Source organism: Tiliqua scincoides, chromosome 2 (genome assembly GCF_035046505.1).
Source record: "Tiliqua scincoides isolate rTilSci1 chromosome 2, rTilSci1.hap2, whole genome shotgun sequence".
NCBI lineage: Eukaryota > Metazoa > Chordata > Lepidosauria > Squamata > Scincidae > Tiliqua > Tiliqua scincoides.
The window spans coordinates 53,716,367-53,731,789 of NC_089822.1; the positions used below are offsets into that span (position 1 = coordinate 53,716,367).

At 43.1% G+C, this 15,423-nt stretch overlaps 1 pseudogene; it reads right to left on the reverse strand.

The window, feature by feature from the left end:
• Positions 1-1,787: 1,787 nt before the first annotated feature.
• LOC136643070 (5S ribosomal RNA) lies at positions 1,788-1,907 on the reverse strand (annotated as a pseudogene).
• Between the last annotated feature and the right edge of the window lie 13,516 nt (positions 1,908-15,423).

A 15,423-nucleotide genomic window follows, 5' to 3' on the forward strand; every position in this document is an offset into this window, starting at 1 on the left:
TTGGACCAGACTCTCTTTGTGAGTCTGGAAAACATGGTAGCTGCTTTACCGATGCGTTTGTTTAGCTCAGTATCGAGAGAAAGAGTGTCAGAGATCGTTGAGCCAAGGTACACAAAGTCATGGACAACCTCCAGTTCATGCGCAGAGATTGTAATGCAGGGAGGTGAGTGCATTCTAGTTTTTCCTTGTTTAAACTAGAATGTCCTACAACCATTAAGAGTTTCTAGTATTTACCAGAGAAATAGAATTTCTAAAGAGGCTATGGAGCTTCTAGTTGTACAAGTTTGAACTAGTTCTAATTGAACTTTGGGTTTTTACTGTAACTTATGCATATGTATTAAGCTGCAACTTCATTTGCTAGTTGAATAACATGAAATGTATTATGTATAACTTAATTAGTGGTTAGCAGGGTATTTTGGGTACATTTATGAAATAAAGCACATTCCTTTATTGCTTTATTCAAAAAATAATGATGGGAATATGCAATATTCAAAATAGAACTACAAGCTGCTACTCTTTTAGACACTAAAGGAAGTCCTTCTGTTAGCAAATATGAAAAAAAAAATCAAGCCATCAACATTGCAGTGAGTAAAAAGGGACATCTATATTAAAGATTAGCAGTAAATGTGGATATTTTGCCTAACTTTATAAAACAAAACCAGTCTTTTTAATAAAATTCAAGTTCCAAGTAATGTTAATTTATTTAAACGACCTGGTCTTCATAACATTGTGTTGGCATCAAGCAAAATGGACTGTGTATGGAAGTTCTTGTCCTTAAAATAAGTTACAGTCCAATCCTATTGGGCCACACCAGAGCAAGTAAAGTGGCAGTGGAGATGGGTTGTTTACAGGGAGAGAATCACGAGAAGATCAGGGCAAAGAGCAGGCCAGGAAGGGGGTGGTTCATGTGTGAGGGGGGTGGATCTTGGTGGCAGTCATGCACACTGGGATCTTATTCTCCTTTCCCAGCCCAAACCCACCCCCAGAGGTGTCTTGGACTTAATCCAGCTAAATAGCTGGCATAGGTCTGAGGATATCCATTGGCATACAGGCAGTTTACCAGAAGGTAAAATGTCTCATATGTTTGATTTCTGAAAAGGAAATAGTGATATATTTCATATCAACACTGCCACCCTAAGCATATTTTTGCCAAAGTTCTGTTAATTTTGACAGAATTATGTTTCATGCAAGCATGCTTTGGTCAGCAACACTGTATTTCTAGTTTATGAGGGCCCAGTCCTATCCAACTTTCCAGCACTGATCCAGCCGCAATGCAACCCTGAGGTAAGGGAATAAACATTCCCATACCTTGATGTTGGGGCCTGGGGAAGGGTGAAGTGAAGTGGACAGTGAAGTGATCAGGCAATGTGGCAGAGGTGGGAGAGCCCCTCTGTCAGGCCTTCCACACCCCAACCCGCCAGGAGGGCTGGCCATGCATCCCAGAGGCTGGATGCCCAGTTCTGGTGTGGCTTCCACAGGCTTCCTGCCTGGCAAGCTCCCTTGGAGAAGGTTGACAGAGGTGTGCTTGCTCGCAGAGCACATGCACCAGAATGAGGGAGACACCAGGAAGCTCCGGGGCTTTCTGGGCTATCCTGAAGCCCCGATGTCAGAAGCCAGCAGCTTTTTACGTTCAATAATGAAGAGGCAAGCTACTTGTTCAAGGGGGCATTTGCTACCTCTCTTTCATGCACACTTTGGCACTGCCTATACGGCTCACACACATGCATTCCTTGGGTGTGTCATGGTTGGTTGGTTGGCAACCTTCAGTCTCGAAAGACTATGGTACAAGCCTACAGCACCCAGTATTCCCAAGAGGTCTCCCATCCAAGTACTAACCAGGCCTGACCCTGCTTAGCTTCCGAGATCAGACGAGATCGGGCATGTGCAGGGTAACAGTTGCTGTATTAAGCTGAACTGATCGCATGAATTGAGCCCATTACATAGTGAGTTACTGTACGTGCTTCAGGCACACAAGAAAACTCTAGATAATATTTTAACATTTTATTTCAGAAAGCTTCATGTTCCTTTTAAGAATACCATCTCCCCTTATAATAAAACATATATCATTTTAGACAAGGTCATTTATCATTATAATACATTATATACTAATTTCTTACATAACCTGGTAGCATAATTCTTAATCATGCATGCAGCTCACACATTATAAACAACAGATATTAAAGGCATTTTGAAAATGATTCTCATTACTAGGATGTCAGAAGCAAGGATAAATTTATTTCCAAATTTCCTCTTGTGAAAGGACACTGAACAGATGTACTGCACATATTTATGAGACAGAACATCTTCATTAGAAATCAAATTATTTTCAGTGTATATTTTATTTAGTTCAACTAAACTACTGGTCCCCAAAGCATGGTACACAACCTCCCTGAACTTTAGCATTTATGGAAGAACCACAGCTCTGTGGTAAAGCATATGTTCGATCTTCAGGTAGACCTGAGAAATTATCTCTCTGGAGTGCTGTCAGTCATACTGAGCTACCATAGTTGGATGAATGGTCCCATCTGCTATAACAGTGATGGCTAACCTATGGCACGCGTGCCATGGAGGGCACGTGGAAGGTTGTTGGTGGGCACTTGAAGCCATCGCCCCAGCTGCCAGGCGCAAGCCTCTGCTTGCTGCTCCTGGAAGGCGCCAGCAGCCTGGAGCAGGGAGGGGTGAGGCCAAGGGGGGGGAAGGAACGGACAGCAGGGGAAGGAGCCAGGCCCCCGGGGAGGAGTCACCCCCAGCAGCCCAATGGGAGCGCTTCCTCCCTCCCCTGCCTGGGGTAAGGCGTGTTGGGCGGGCTCAGCAAAGCTGCTGCTGCTGCTTGGGGCTTGCTCCAAGGAAAGCATGGCTGGGATTGCAGCCTCAGAGCCCAATCCTACTGTAGGATTGCATGTCTACTCAGAAGTAAGTTCACTGTGGTCAGTGGGGCTTACTCCCAGGAAAGTGAGGGTGGGATTGCAGCCCTAGTCAAAAGGGGGGAGGTGCTGGTAGTTTAAGAGCCCAAGCCCATGCATGTCTACTCAGAAGGAAGTCCCATTAGAGTCATTGGGGCTTGCTCCCAGGAAAGTGTGGCTTGGATTGCAGCATGAGAACCCACTCGTATGCATTTCTACTCAGAAGTAAGCCCCATTACAGTGGATGAGGCTTACTCCCAGGAAAGGGTGCCTGGGATTGGAGTTTGCTCCTATGTGTGTCTCCTGGGAGTAAGCCTCATCCACTCTAATGGGGCTTACTTCTGAGTAAAGAGTGGCTGGGATTGAAGCCTTGGAGCCCACTCCTGTGCATGTCTACTCAGAAGTAAGCCCCATTAGAGTCAATGAGGCTTACTCCTAGGAAAGAGTGGCTGGATTGCAGCCTTAGAGCCTGCTCCTGTGCATGTCTACTCAGAAGTAAGCCCCATTAGAGTCAATGAGGCTTACTCCTAGGAAAGAGTGGCTGGGATTGCAGCCTTAGAGCCTGCTCCTGTGCATGTCTACTCAGAAGTAAGCCCCATTAGAGTCAATGAGGCTTATTCCTAGGAAAGAGTGACTGGGATTGCAGCCTTAGAGCAAACTTCTGTGGGTGGGTCTTTTTAAAAAAATATATTTTCTTGTTTGAGAAAATGAGCAGTGGCAAGGTCTTGCAGCCAACCCCTCCCTGACAATAGTTCTTTGCCCAGTATGTAATTAGTCTGTGGAACTCTTTGCCACAGGAAGCAGTGATGACAACTTGCCTAGATGCCTTTAAGAAGGGATTGGACAAATTTCTAGAGGAAAAGTTCATTAAGGGTTACGAATAATAGTGGGTAAAAGATGTTAATGTATGAGTTGTTTTTTCTAAACTAAAACCTCAATATTCAGGTTAAATTGCTGTGTTGGCACTTTGCGATAAATAAGTGGGTTTTGGGTTGCATTTTGGGCACTTGGTCTCTAAAAGGTTAGCCATCACTGTGCTATAAGGTGGGTAACCCGTGCTTCTGCACTGCTTGAATCCCCTCTAATTTTGCCACACACACCCTCCTTGAAGAAGAGAGAGGGCAAATGAGCACATGAAGAGGGTGGGCTAGTGAATGGGCAGGCAAGAGGCATCTAACTTCCTTTCCCATCCTCCTTTCCCTTCAGTTACTATTTGCATAGTGTGCAGCTTCCTTCCCCTACACCACACTCCTGGTAAGTGAGTGATGAAGTTGCCTAGTTTGCAGATGACACCACATTGTATGAATGCTCACCTGCTCAACAACCCCAAATTTGCCTACTTTATGTGATCTGACAGGATTTGTCCACCACTGCCACCACCTGGCTTGGTGGCACAAATGTGCCTATAAGAACATAAGAACAGCCCCACTGAATCAGGCCATAGGCCCATCTAGTCCAGCTTCCTGTATCTCACAGCGGCCCACCAAATGCCCCAGGAACACAGCAGATAACAAGAGACCTGCATCCTGGTGCCCTCCCTTGCATCTGGCATTCTGACATAGCCCATTTCTAAAATCAGGAGGTTGCACGTACACATCATGTCTTGTAACCTGTAATGGATTTTTCCTCCAGAAACTTGTCCAATCCCCTTTTAAAGGCATCCAGGCCAGGTGCTGTCACCACATCATGTGGCAATGAGTTCCACAGACCAACCATGCCTGCCCTATCTGCTTGCCTGTCCTATCTGCCTGCCACGGCTGCAAGTTAAAACTATCACTTACCAGTTAGCACTACTACCAGATCTCGGTTTCCCTGAGCTTTGAGAATTCTTGCCCGTGGGCAAAAATGAGAGACATGTAAAAGTCAATATCCTGTCTGACATATGGTGGGAGAAGAGGGACAAAATCTGTAAATTATTCTTAGTCACGTTCAGTGGCAGCGTGTGGAGGAAACAAATGAACTTTCTCTCTATTTTTCTTTTTAGTGGGAATATCTTCTCCGTATAAGCTTTCCCATTAAAGAAGGCTCACATTTTACAGTATCAAACAGAAATTCCACCCCCCCCCCCCCAAAGAATGATCGATTAAAGATTTTGGATGAAAGAAAAAGAAAAAAATGGATGAAAATTTTTCCCTTACTACACAGCTATGACTAACCTAACCTAGAAATATATTTATTTACACATTATTTTAAAATAAAACCATGAAATTTCTATTTTATATCTTCATAAGGCAATGATTTTTTTTTTGTAGTGCTTAGCCCTTGGAGACTAGGAACATTAGCATTCACTCAATGTTAGGAGGAAACATTTGTATCTGTGCCAATAGTTCGTTTTATGTTGGATGTATATATTTATACGTAGATAGAATAGGAAATAAGAATGAAAATCTACAAGAGCTTTTGGACATTTCTTTAACGTTGGAATAGGCATACATCCACATTTTGCCAACCTTACTTCTCCATCCTCCTTGCTAGGGAATGGAAAGACTTTAAGCCATTTCTGCCCAACGTTGCATATATGCAACAGGGAACAAATGTGTACTCCTGTGGGCCAAGCAAAAATGGGTTAAGGACCACCTCTCTGGCCTGAAATCTGGCATTTTGTTGCCCCTCCATTATCTGTCCCCAGCCATGTTGCCTGTAGCGGTAAGTGGGGGATGTAAAGCCCTTCAGGACGATAATGCTGGCTTCTCAGTAATATTTCTATCACAACTTTCGAGTATGGGGGTGTCTAGGTTTGGGATCTCTTGGTCGATGAACTCAGGCTTGGTGCCAAGGCTCCAATCAAGGCCTCTGTACCCTTTCACTGGCGCAATCTCATACAAACACAAATAGCTTAATGTTTTTCATTGAGTTTGCTTTCTCTCCTTGATATCCTTATGCACTGCAGCTCCACAATAGGAGCAGCTTTTCTGTTGTTATGTCTTATGGCACTGCTGTCATATTGAAAGGCTCATCACTATGTGAGTGGTCCCAGTCATACAGGTCCTTACCTGTATATGTATATATATATACACCTGTATATACCTTACAAGAACATAATTGCTTGTTCAGAATAGTATGGAGTAAAAAAACTCTCCTGATCCCATCCTGCCACCTACTTAGTGAGAGTGGCGAAGCCTCTGGGATCCGCTGCTGCATATAGTGCATGGCCTCCACCCATTTGTAGAGAGATGTTTTGGAACTACATGAAAAAGTGTGCCAGTAAATGGGTGGAATGTGTGCACTCACAATTCATTCACCCTGCAAATGCACAAAGAGGGGCTGGTAGACAAAGTGCTGCCTGAACCAACCCTTCAAATAAGTCAGTTTCTTATGTTCATAGACAGTGAAGTACAAAAGGAAAAGAAGATATTAAAGTATACCTACACTTTAAATTGGATTCTGCACATCTTTCTACTGTACTGAACATTAACCTGAATTGTGTGGATGAACCTAAAATTTGACACAGTATGATCAACATTGAATACATATAGATGGATTAGAAGAACCCTGGTGGCAGGCTTGTACTATGATTCAAGGAAATGCATCTAATCTAATTACTAGATGTGTTTTGCTTGCACAATACTTTTTTCAAGACTTGAAATGGTGCATGAATTTATGCTTGCGGTTTTTCATTTCGGCCATTGCTTACTCTTGAGGATTTAGCCAAACTTTTTCAACTTAATATCAGAGGCAATAATACTGCAACATTTTTAATTGTATTCATATGGCCAGTTAAGGTAACCATTCCAAAAGGACTGAAGCTATCAATCCTTTGGTACCACCCTTGACTTTTCGGCCATGCCATTAATAAAAGGAAATTAGGTAAATAAGATCACATACATATATGTGCTTAAGGAAACATTATTATTGCCTGTTGTTCAAATATCAACACTCAGGGCCCTATCCAAACTAGCATTAGGCTGGTGCATTAAGAGGTTTACAACAGCGGAACAGTGTTTTGGTGTTACAAAATGGCTATTGATGGTGTACACCAGGGGTGCTCACACTTTTTTGGCTCGAGAGCTACTTTGAAACCCAGCAAGGCCCGGAGATCTACCAGGGGGGAAGGAAGCGTCTGACAGACACCCCCTTTAATGTATGGAGCCCCTGCTGGAGTCTAGTCAGTTTCGTCAGTTTTGTTGCTGCATGCCTGAAGAGCAGCTAAAGTGTCAGTTTCAGTGTCAGTTTAGTGTCAGCTAAATATGTCAGTTTCGTCTAGTCACTAGACGAAACTGACATATTAATAGTTTGGAGAGACAGAGCTCCGCGATCTACTCATTTTGCCTCGCGATCTACCGGTAGATCGCGATCCACCTATTGAGCACCCCTGGTGTACACAGTGCACCACCGGTGGCCATTTTTTAAGAGCTGCCAGAAAAGGCAGCAGCATCACAGTCTCACCAGTGGAGCCCTCTGTCCCCACAAGAACCAGTAAGCCAGTGTTGGGGGGTAGAATATGGGTGGAACAGGGCAGGAAGAGGGAGGAGTAAGGGGGTGTCTGGAAGGAGAGAGGGCAGAATGGTGAGCGAAACGGGAGATATTGATGGCAGTGACTTGTGCTGATACCCTCATTCCATTTCTTCCCATTCCCACTCGCTTACTCACCTAGGTCCTGCTCCAGCAAAAGTAGCTTCCAGCATGCCATCCCACAGCCTCATAATTGCATGTGAGGGGCAGTTCATCTGCACTCCCTCATATGCAATTGAGATACTAAAACACTCCTTTGCTCCTCTCCTCCTCCTCCTTCTCCCTCATCACTTTTCCAAACTGAGAGCATGAGGAGGAAAGAGAGAAATTGTAGCAGCACAGCCACCCACCCACCTGCTCTCTAGGTGCAGTGTGGCTGCCCGTACTCAAGTGGCAAGTAGGAGGTAGTTAGAAGGCCCTTCAAGCCAGACCACAATACCAGGCCAATGAGCAACACCAGGCATTCAAGTTTATACAGGGGTAAGTGGTCGGGGATTACTTCCTTCTGATCAGCCACTTAGAAGGGTCTTGTCTAGGGGCATTGCTGGCTGGTCTGACTCCTAGGACTCTCAGCATCCTGCAGTGCCTGGCATGGCATTTATACTTTCAGCAAAACTCCAATTTATTGCCATATACAGTATTCTGGAAACCTAGGATACTTGCAGCAGTTTTTTGGAACATAAGAACATAAGAACAGCCCCACTGGATCAGGCCATAGGTCCATCTAGTTCAGCTTCTTGTATCTCACAGCGGCCCACCAAATGCCCCAGGGAGTAAAGGCTACTCTTAATTCTGCAAGATTTCTTCTTGGCCAGCTAGCTATACATTATTCTGCAAGTAACAGAAGACCCAGATTTTTTCTCAAATTCTTCAGTGCAGCAAACAAGCAGGTCTACTCAAATAAATGCTGGAATGCATACTGACTGTTAGGGCAAAATCCTAACCAGGTCTACTCAGAAGTAAGTCCTATTTTGATCAATGGGGCTTACTCTCAGGAAAGTGTGGTTAGGATTGCAGCATTAAAGATTAAAGCTGAATAATATGGAATACTCCATAATTTTCAGATTTCATGAATGTGTCATGAAATAAACTACCTTCCAGTTGATAAAGGAGATTATTGTATTCTTGCACTACAGAAAAGGTCTTGTGTATGTATGCAAAAGTATTATTAAAAATAACTCGAAAAACATTATGCAGAAATGATGACAAATCTTCAGGGGGAGCCTCGTTAGGTTGTTACCTGAAAGGCAAAACGCTCACAAAAATCTTTTGAAATGATGAATTATCTTAGCCTATAAAGTGTGAAATGGGAGGTCAGAAGGTTTGGATAGAAAATAACCAATGAACAGTGAAGCCTTATTGGAAACAAAGCATATGGAAAGCATCGATTGTAAGAGCTATAAGATGCACATTTCCCCTTGAGGGAAAATAGAAGCCATTAAGGGGCCAATTCAGATTAGGGTCATAATGGGGAATGGGATGTCCTCCATTTCTCATACCATGGTCACAATTCTGATCGAATCAAACTATGTATTAACAGCCCTGATAGATACAGTTTTGCTTTAATATCAGACAAATTTGAGCCCTCTATATAACAGAATCAGGATGGTGTAGTGGTTTGGTTGTTGGACTTAGACCTGAAAGACCCAGGTTCAAATTCATGCTTAGCCATGAAGCTTCCTGGGTGGCCTTAGACCAATCACTATCCCTCAGCCTAACTTATGTCCCAGGGCTGTTGTGAGGACAGAAGGAAGGGGAAAACTATGTACACGACCCTGAGCTCCTTAGAGGAAGGGTGGTATAAAAATGTGGAAAATAATTAAACCAGAGAGGGTTAGGTGGCATTTAAACCTACCCCCAAATCTGCAAAGCCCAGTGGTAGTTTCTATAACAGGGAAACAGCAGCCACGTGGGCTGCCATGGTGGAGCTGGGTTAAAGCCCCCTACCTCCCTTGCAGCTCCAATCCACAGGAGGCCCTGATTCAGCTGCTACTGATGGAAGGAAAACTCAGCCTGTCAGGAAGAGTAATGTCTTAAATATTATGTGTAGCTTAACCTTCAGCCAGTAGATCTAAAGAGGCTGAATGCATACAGTTTCAGGTTATGCGTGAAGCCGTATGTACTAGATCCGTGTTTTACAGCAGAAATACGGGTTGCCAAGTTGTCGCTTTCTGCAAGAACCTCCTAGACATGTCACTGGAAAATGTCATCTTAAATCTCAACATCATATGATGTTGAATTTTAATTGTTTTCTCCTTATATTATGAATTTTTAGACTATATAATTCATCCAGTCCAGTTTTTGTTCCCCTTCTGCAAGGATGAAAGCTAAAAACTTTACTTTAAATTAAAAGAACAAACACAAGTTCTGCTTTTCAGATAATTGAATTAATCAGAGGCTTTACAAGAAAAAGTAATACCTACAAACATGAGCTTAATTGTGCGTGAAGGTACATTTTTGTTCATTTGATGTGCAATTACAGTGCTACATTTGCCTCACGTAGATATGTTTTTGTTGGCAAATTTTGGGAGTTTGGGAATACAACTGATTCCATCTACCAGTTGTTTCTTTCCAGGCTTCTTGGGTATGTTCAGGTATACATTGGACATGCTGCTCAACCTTTGCACCTCTCACAATTGTAATCAATAGGCAAGCATGTGACAACTAGCAGGAATAGGAAATTCAATTTGTAATGTGCTGTATATTACTGAACAGTATTCAAATTGCTACTTTTAAAACACTTGCTCAAGAAATTTTATTCTTGCACCAATTAAGTAAAGTCAAATCATCTTGGTTGTGCACATTGACATGAAGACATGGAGAATGTGCGCCAGCTGAGCAGTAACAGGTGATTTCACATATTGCTGTATAAATATAAAAACTAAATCACAAGCTGATGTAGAAGAATGTTTGTTTGTTTGTTTGTTTGTTTGTTTGTTTATTGGATTTGTATTCCGCCTTTCTCCCCAAAGGGCACCCAAGGCGGCTTCCCAATAGACTTCCCAATTTTTTACTCCATCTAGTTAACATGTATAATATCCACATACGATATTCGATTTATGATTCGTAAATTCATATGTTCATCACTCGTAAATTCATATGTTACCCAGGCTGCATGATTACACGTCAACCAGCAAATGTGTGCATTAATCAGCCAGTATACATGCTACCCTACAGGGCCTCTGAGAGGAATTTTATCAAGGGGTACAAAGTTTCTTTTGGGCCCCTTTGCAGAGGAGGAGGGGTAAAACAGAACAGGAGAGGGTGGTGACAGGAGAGCAGAATAGGAGCAGGGAGGGGCAAAACAGGGTGGGGGGAGGATAGAGATGGCTGGAAAAGTCTTTGGAGAACAGGTCTACCATGTGTGTAGGGTTTCTCACACCCATGTGGCCCCAGCATCCCCAGTCATGGTAGTGTCCCCAGCATCCCGTGTGGGCAACAAATCTGAGTAGAAAGGAAAATGTAAGATCCCAGAAAATTTCTGGGCCCCCCCTTTGGTTCCTAGGTCCCCCTTTTGACCCTGGGCCTGGGTACAAATTACCCCCTTTACCCCCCTCTCCTAGGCCCTGCTACCCTATACTATCCGCATGGACATATTTGTGAATATCACTTTGAGACTATACATGTTGACGGAGCAGTATGAAACCTATTCTGTACATTCACCCACCAGTGTTTGTGCATGTTTATCATCTCACTCACATTATCATCACACTCATATTAGCCACAACAGGAAGATAGCTACTAAACCAGTGTTTCTCAAACTGTGGATCAGGACCCTCTACGTGGGTCGTGAGCCAATTTCAGGTGGGTCCCCATTCATTTCAATATTTTAATTTTAATTTAGTAGACTTGATGCTACCATGGCATATGACTGCATTTGGGGATATGTTATAGATCTGTATTTTTCGGGATATGTTATAGATCTGCATTTGGGGATATGTTATAGATCTGTATTTTTAACAGGCTACTATGTATATGCTTTTAACGATGATAGTAAATGAGGCTTACTCCTGGGTAAGTGTGGGCAGGATTGCAGCCTAGGATTGTTAAAACTCTTCCTGCTTGATGATGTCACTTCTGGTCATGACATCACTTCTGGTGGGTCCTGACAGATTTTCATTCTAAAAAGTGAGTCCTGGTGCTAAAAGTTTGGGAACCACTGTTTTAAACCAAAGAGCTACATTTGACCGTGAGCCTCTTTTTAACAGGCTATACATAGTTTTCCTCTATTCATGCAAAATTGTTAGAACATTTGTTCCCAAATTTGAAATGATGGGTTGAACGTTTGCCTATTTCTAACAGATAACTCATCTCAGCTATACGGTTAGCCATTTACATGCAGCAGCCCAAGACATGTCTCCTCACCACCCTCCTCTCCTCCACTTTCAGAAGGAAGAAAACAAGTCACTGCCAGGATGATGGCAACAAGTGGGTAATGACTGCATTGAATGCACTAGGGAGAGAAGAGAGGAGAATGCTGGGGAAAGGAAGACAGGAATGATAGGTGGATAAGTGAAAAAGCACTTTCACTTTCGGAGAGTGGTAGCCACAGTGGCATGGAACAGCTCCTGACCATCCTCCGTGCCTCCACCTGAGGAGGTTTCATGGACAGGTTGCTGCTGCCATTTGCCCAAAGTGAGTGAGAAGGTGTCCTGGGTGAGCTCTTGCCAGACATGCCAACCAATTGAAACAAAAGAGCGGCTGGACAAAATGTTCAATATTTTGTATTCATTTGAAAATTTGACCTATCTGTTCTTTAACAGTTAATGGTGCCAATTAAATATTGTGGGGTCAAGGAAGAAGTTCTTCAGAGTGTCTGAAGAACTGCAGAAGACAAGAAGCATATTTCACCCTGCTCTCCCAATTTCTATACTTGACTTGTGGCTGTGAAGCATCTAACACAGATTGGCTGAGCTGGTGTGATGTTACACAGTGTTTCTCTCTATATGCAGAATAAATAAGCCATAGTTTATCAGTTCTAACAAGATCGGTCCCCAAAATTTATTTATTTATTTATTTATATGTTAGTGAGATATATCACTAACAATGTGGTGAAACAGGCATCATTAACAATAATAAACACACTAAAATGCAAAAGACCAACTTACATGTCAATTCAATATGTAATGTCTTTTTATTTTTGTAAAGTAGCTGCAGTGGGGGGTGTATGTGTATGTGTGCATGCACATGCAGAACAGAATGGAACTTCAGTACAGGATTGGGAGCTTTAGAACTTTGTATTCCCTGTGCACCCTGGCATGACATTTTAAAAAGAAAAAATAGTCCCACTGAAAGCCATTTGAGGCCAACTATGAAAGATCTGGCAAGGGCAAAGTACTGAAGTACTGCAGTTACTCTCTGTTTTGGAAAAGCCTAAGTATTTTTTTAAAAAGGAGAATGCACACACTAGTCACATCAGGTTTTTAGAGTAATGCATAACTAAATGCTGTTCCCCCCTGCCCCAGATATAGGCAGATATAGAGAAGTCAATAACACAGTGGGGGGGGGGGGAACCCATGGAAGTTTACAAATACACTTGAAAGGCTACTAGACTGAAATCAAGAAAAATCAGTATGTCAACATCTGAGGGCCCCATCAGTAAAGACGTCATTGTCTTTCAGGCAACTCTGAACTCTTTCTAATGAGCCGCCTTGGGTGCCCTTCAGGGAGAAAGATGGAATACAAATCAAATCAAATCAAATCAAATCAAATAAATAAATAAATAAATAAATAAATAAATAAATAACATATTCAATATTCCCCAATGATACAGAGGGCACAAACAAAACACAACATCTAACATTAACTTTTAAAGAACGAACATTCACGTAAGACCACATGCATTTCCAACATGGATCATTTGAGTTGTTAGAAAATAGTGTTTGATTACAAAGTGACAACCCACAGGCCCTGTTCATGTTCTCTGTGTAAACGCGCCAAGGTCACTTGCAATTCTGACACTGAATGAATGAAAGACTTGTTTGATTATTAAAAAGGCACGGAGACTCAAATAAGTGCAACTGGAAGCAATGGATGCTAAATTATTCCGTGTCATTCTGTGATTCAAAAATCCAAATTAGTCAATGCTCAAGGCAATGCGCTGCTGAAGTTTTTGTATGGAAAGTTCTGCCTATTGCTGTTAATTAGAGGTGTCCTGACAGCCGCTTATCACTCACATGCCAAAGAGGAACATGTAGAGATGCCCAGCAGGACATGGGTAGTAAGTAATTAACTACATCCTTTTTGAGACCTGCCTCAGCACAAGCCAGAACTCTTCATGCTTATGACATTTACGTAGAGAAAATGAATTATACATGGCACTGAATGGTCCCTCAAGGTCCAAATCAGGATTAAGCTCCATTTTTAATCTGCTATGTTGCAACATGACAAAGGCAAGATTCATTAAAATTTAGTACATATTGTAGCTGCAAGTCAGCAAGGCAAAGAATAATTACACAACCCTTCCAACAGTTATAGAACATTAATAACATTACTTCATACATTAATTCTCTGGACTGATTGAAGATTACAGTGCATTGCAACTGTTTGAAAATGTTCCTACTAGTATTTGATAAATATTTGATGGGTTGCCAATAAATACGTTCCTTTCCTAAAGTACTCTGACAAGAGTCCTACCACCAAGGAATGGTCTAAAGACACAAGAGACAGCAACCTTGCTGAAACTAAGCAGGTCTGCCTCTGGTCACACCCTGGATGGAAGACCATCTGGGCAGGGGCTCTGAAAGAAATTTTATCAGAGGTTGCAAAGTTTCTTTTGGGCCTCTTTGCAAAGGGTGAAACAAAGCAGGGGACGGTGGTGATGGGAGAGCAGAATGGGGACAGGGAGGGGCAAAACAGGGTGGGGGAGGGTGGAAACAGCTGGAAAAGTCTTTGGAGCTCAGGTCTACCCACCCATGTGGCATCAGCAGCTATATTAAGTAATATGGAAAAGCAAACACACTCCTAAGTCTCTCTAAAATCTTTTAAATATAGAAAATCATGCAGAAAATTAGCATCATCATATTTAGTATGGAAAGTGTCCTGTGTATATCAAAACTTGCTTCTGCAGCAGCTGTAGTCTTGCAGCTGTGTTCCTATACACACCTTCGTGGTAAACAGATCCACAAGCCAAAGAGCTACTCTAGCAGTTCCGTTTCCTCCCAGATTTGACACTGTGTTAAGCAGTGTCATGTATGCATTCTTCAGCCCAGCAGATATGGTAGCTGCAGTAGCTGCAGCCTCACACTCGTGGTAGTGTCCCCAGCATCCCATGTGGGCAACAAGTCTGAGTAGACAGGAAAATGTCAGTTCCCAGGAAATTTCTGGGCCCCCTCCTTTGGCTCCTCAGCTGCCTTTTTGACCCTGGGCCCTGGAATAAATTACCCCTTTACCCCCTTCTCCTAGGCCCTGCGTCTGGGAAATTTATGCATGCCACCATGATGGAAAAAAGTCAGAAGAGATATGTAAAAAATGAGTACAACAAGCAAAGAATTCAGATGAGCATCATTAAGAAAAAGTATTCTTGCATTTCAAGTTGCTTATTTCAGGGATGCACTGCATGAAAAATTATTGAAACGGAGAGCCTAATCCTATGCTCTGAACTGGCTGCCCCATCCTGTGGGGCCAGAGAAGCAGCCAGAGGTCTCCTGGGTAAAGGAACATTGGTTCTCTTATCCCATGTAAGGGGTAAGGGAACATTAGTTCTCTAACCCCGTGTAGAGCCCCAGCATCCCTGAAGCGTCTACTTGGAGCTGCACCAGCCATTTAGCTGGCATAGAACTGAGGAGACCCATGTCAGCCTCTGAGGCTCAGGAGGGGGATAGAATTTGGCTGCACCATCTGCTGCCATCCCTGCCCCCTCCTGGCCCTGAACCGCCCACCGAGTCACCTTCCCTCACCCAGTTTCGGCCCCTTCCTGCACTCCCTCGTCCCGTAATGCTTTTCTGCTGCTCAGCAGGATATTTACCACCGAGCGCTCCAGATCTTCATCCTGCTGGCACATAGGCCCAGTGTTAACTGGCCCTGGGCTCTCCACCAGCACCTCTCTCCTCCTGGCTGCACAACATGC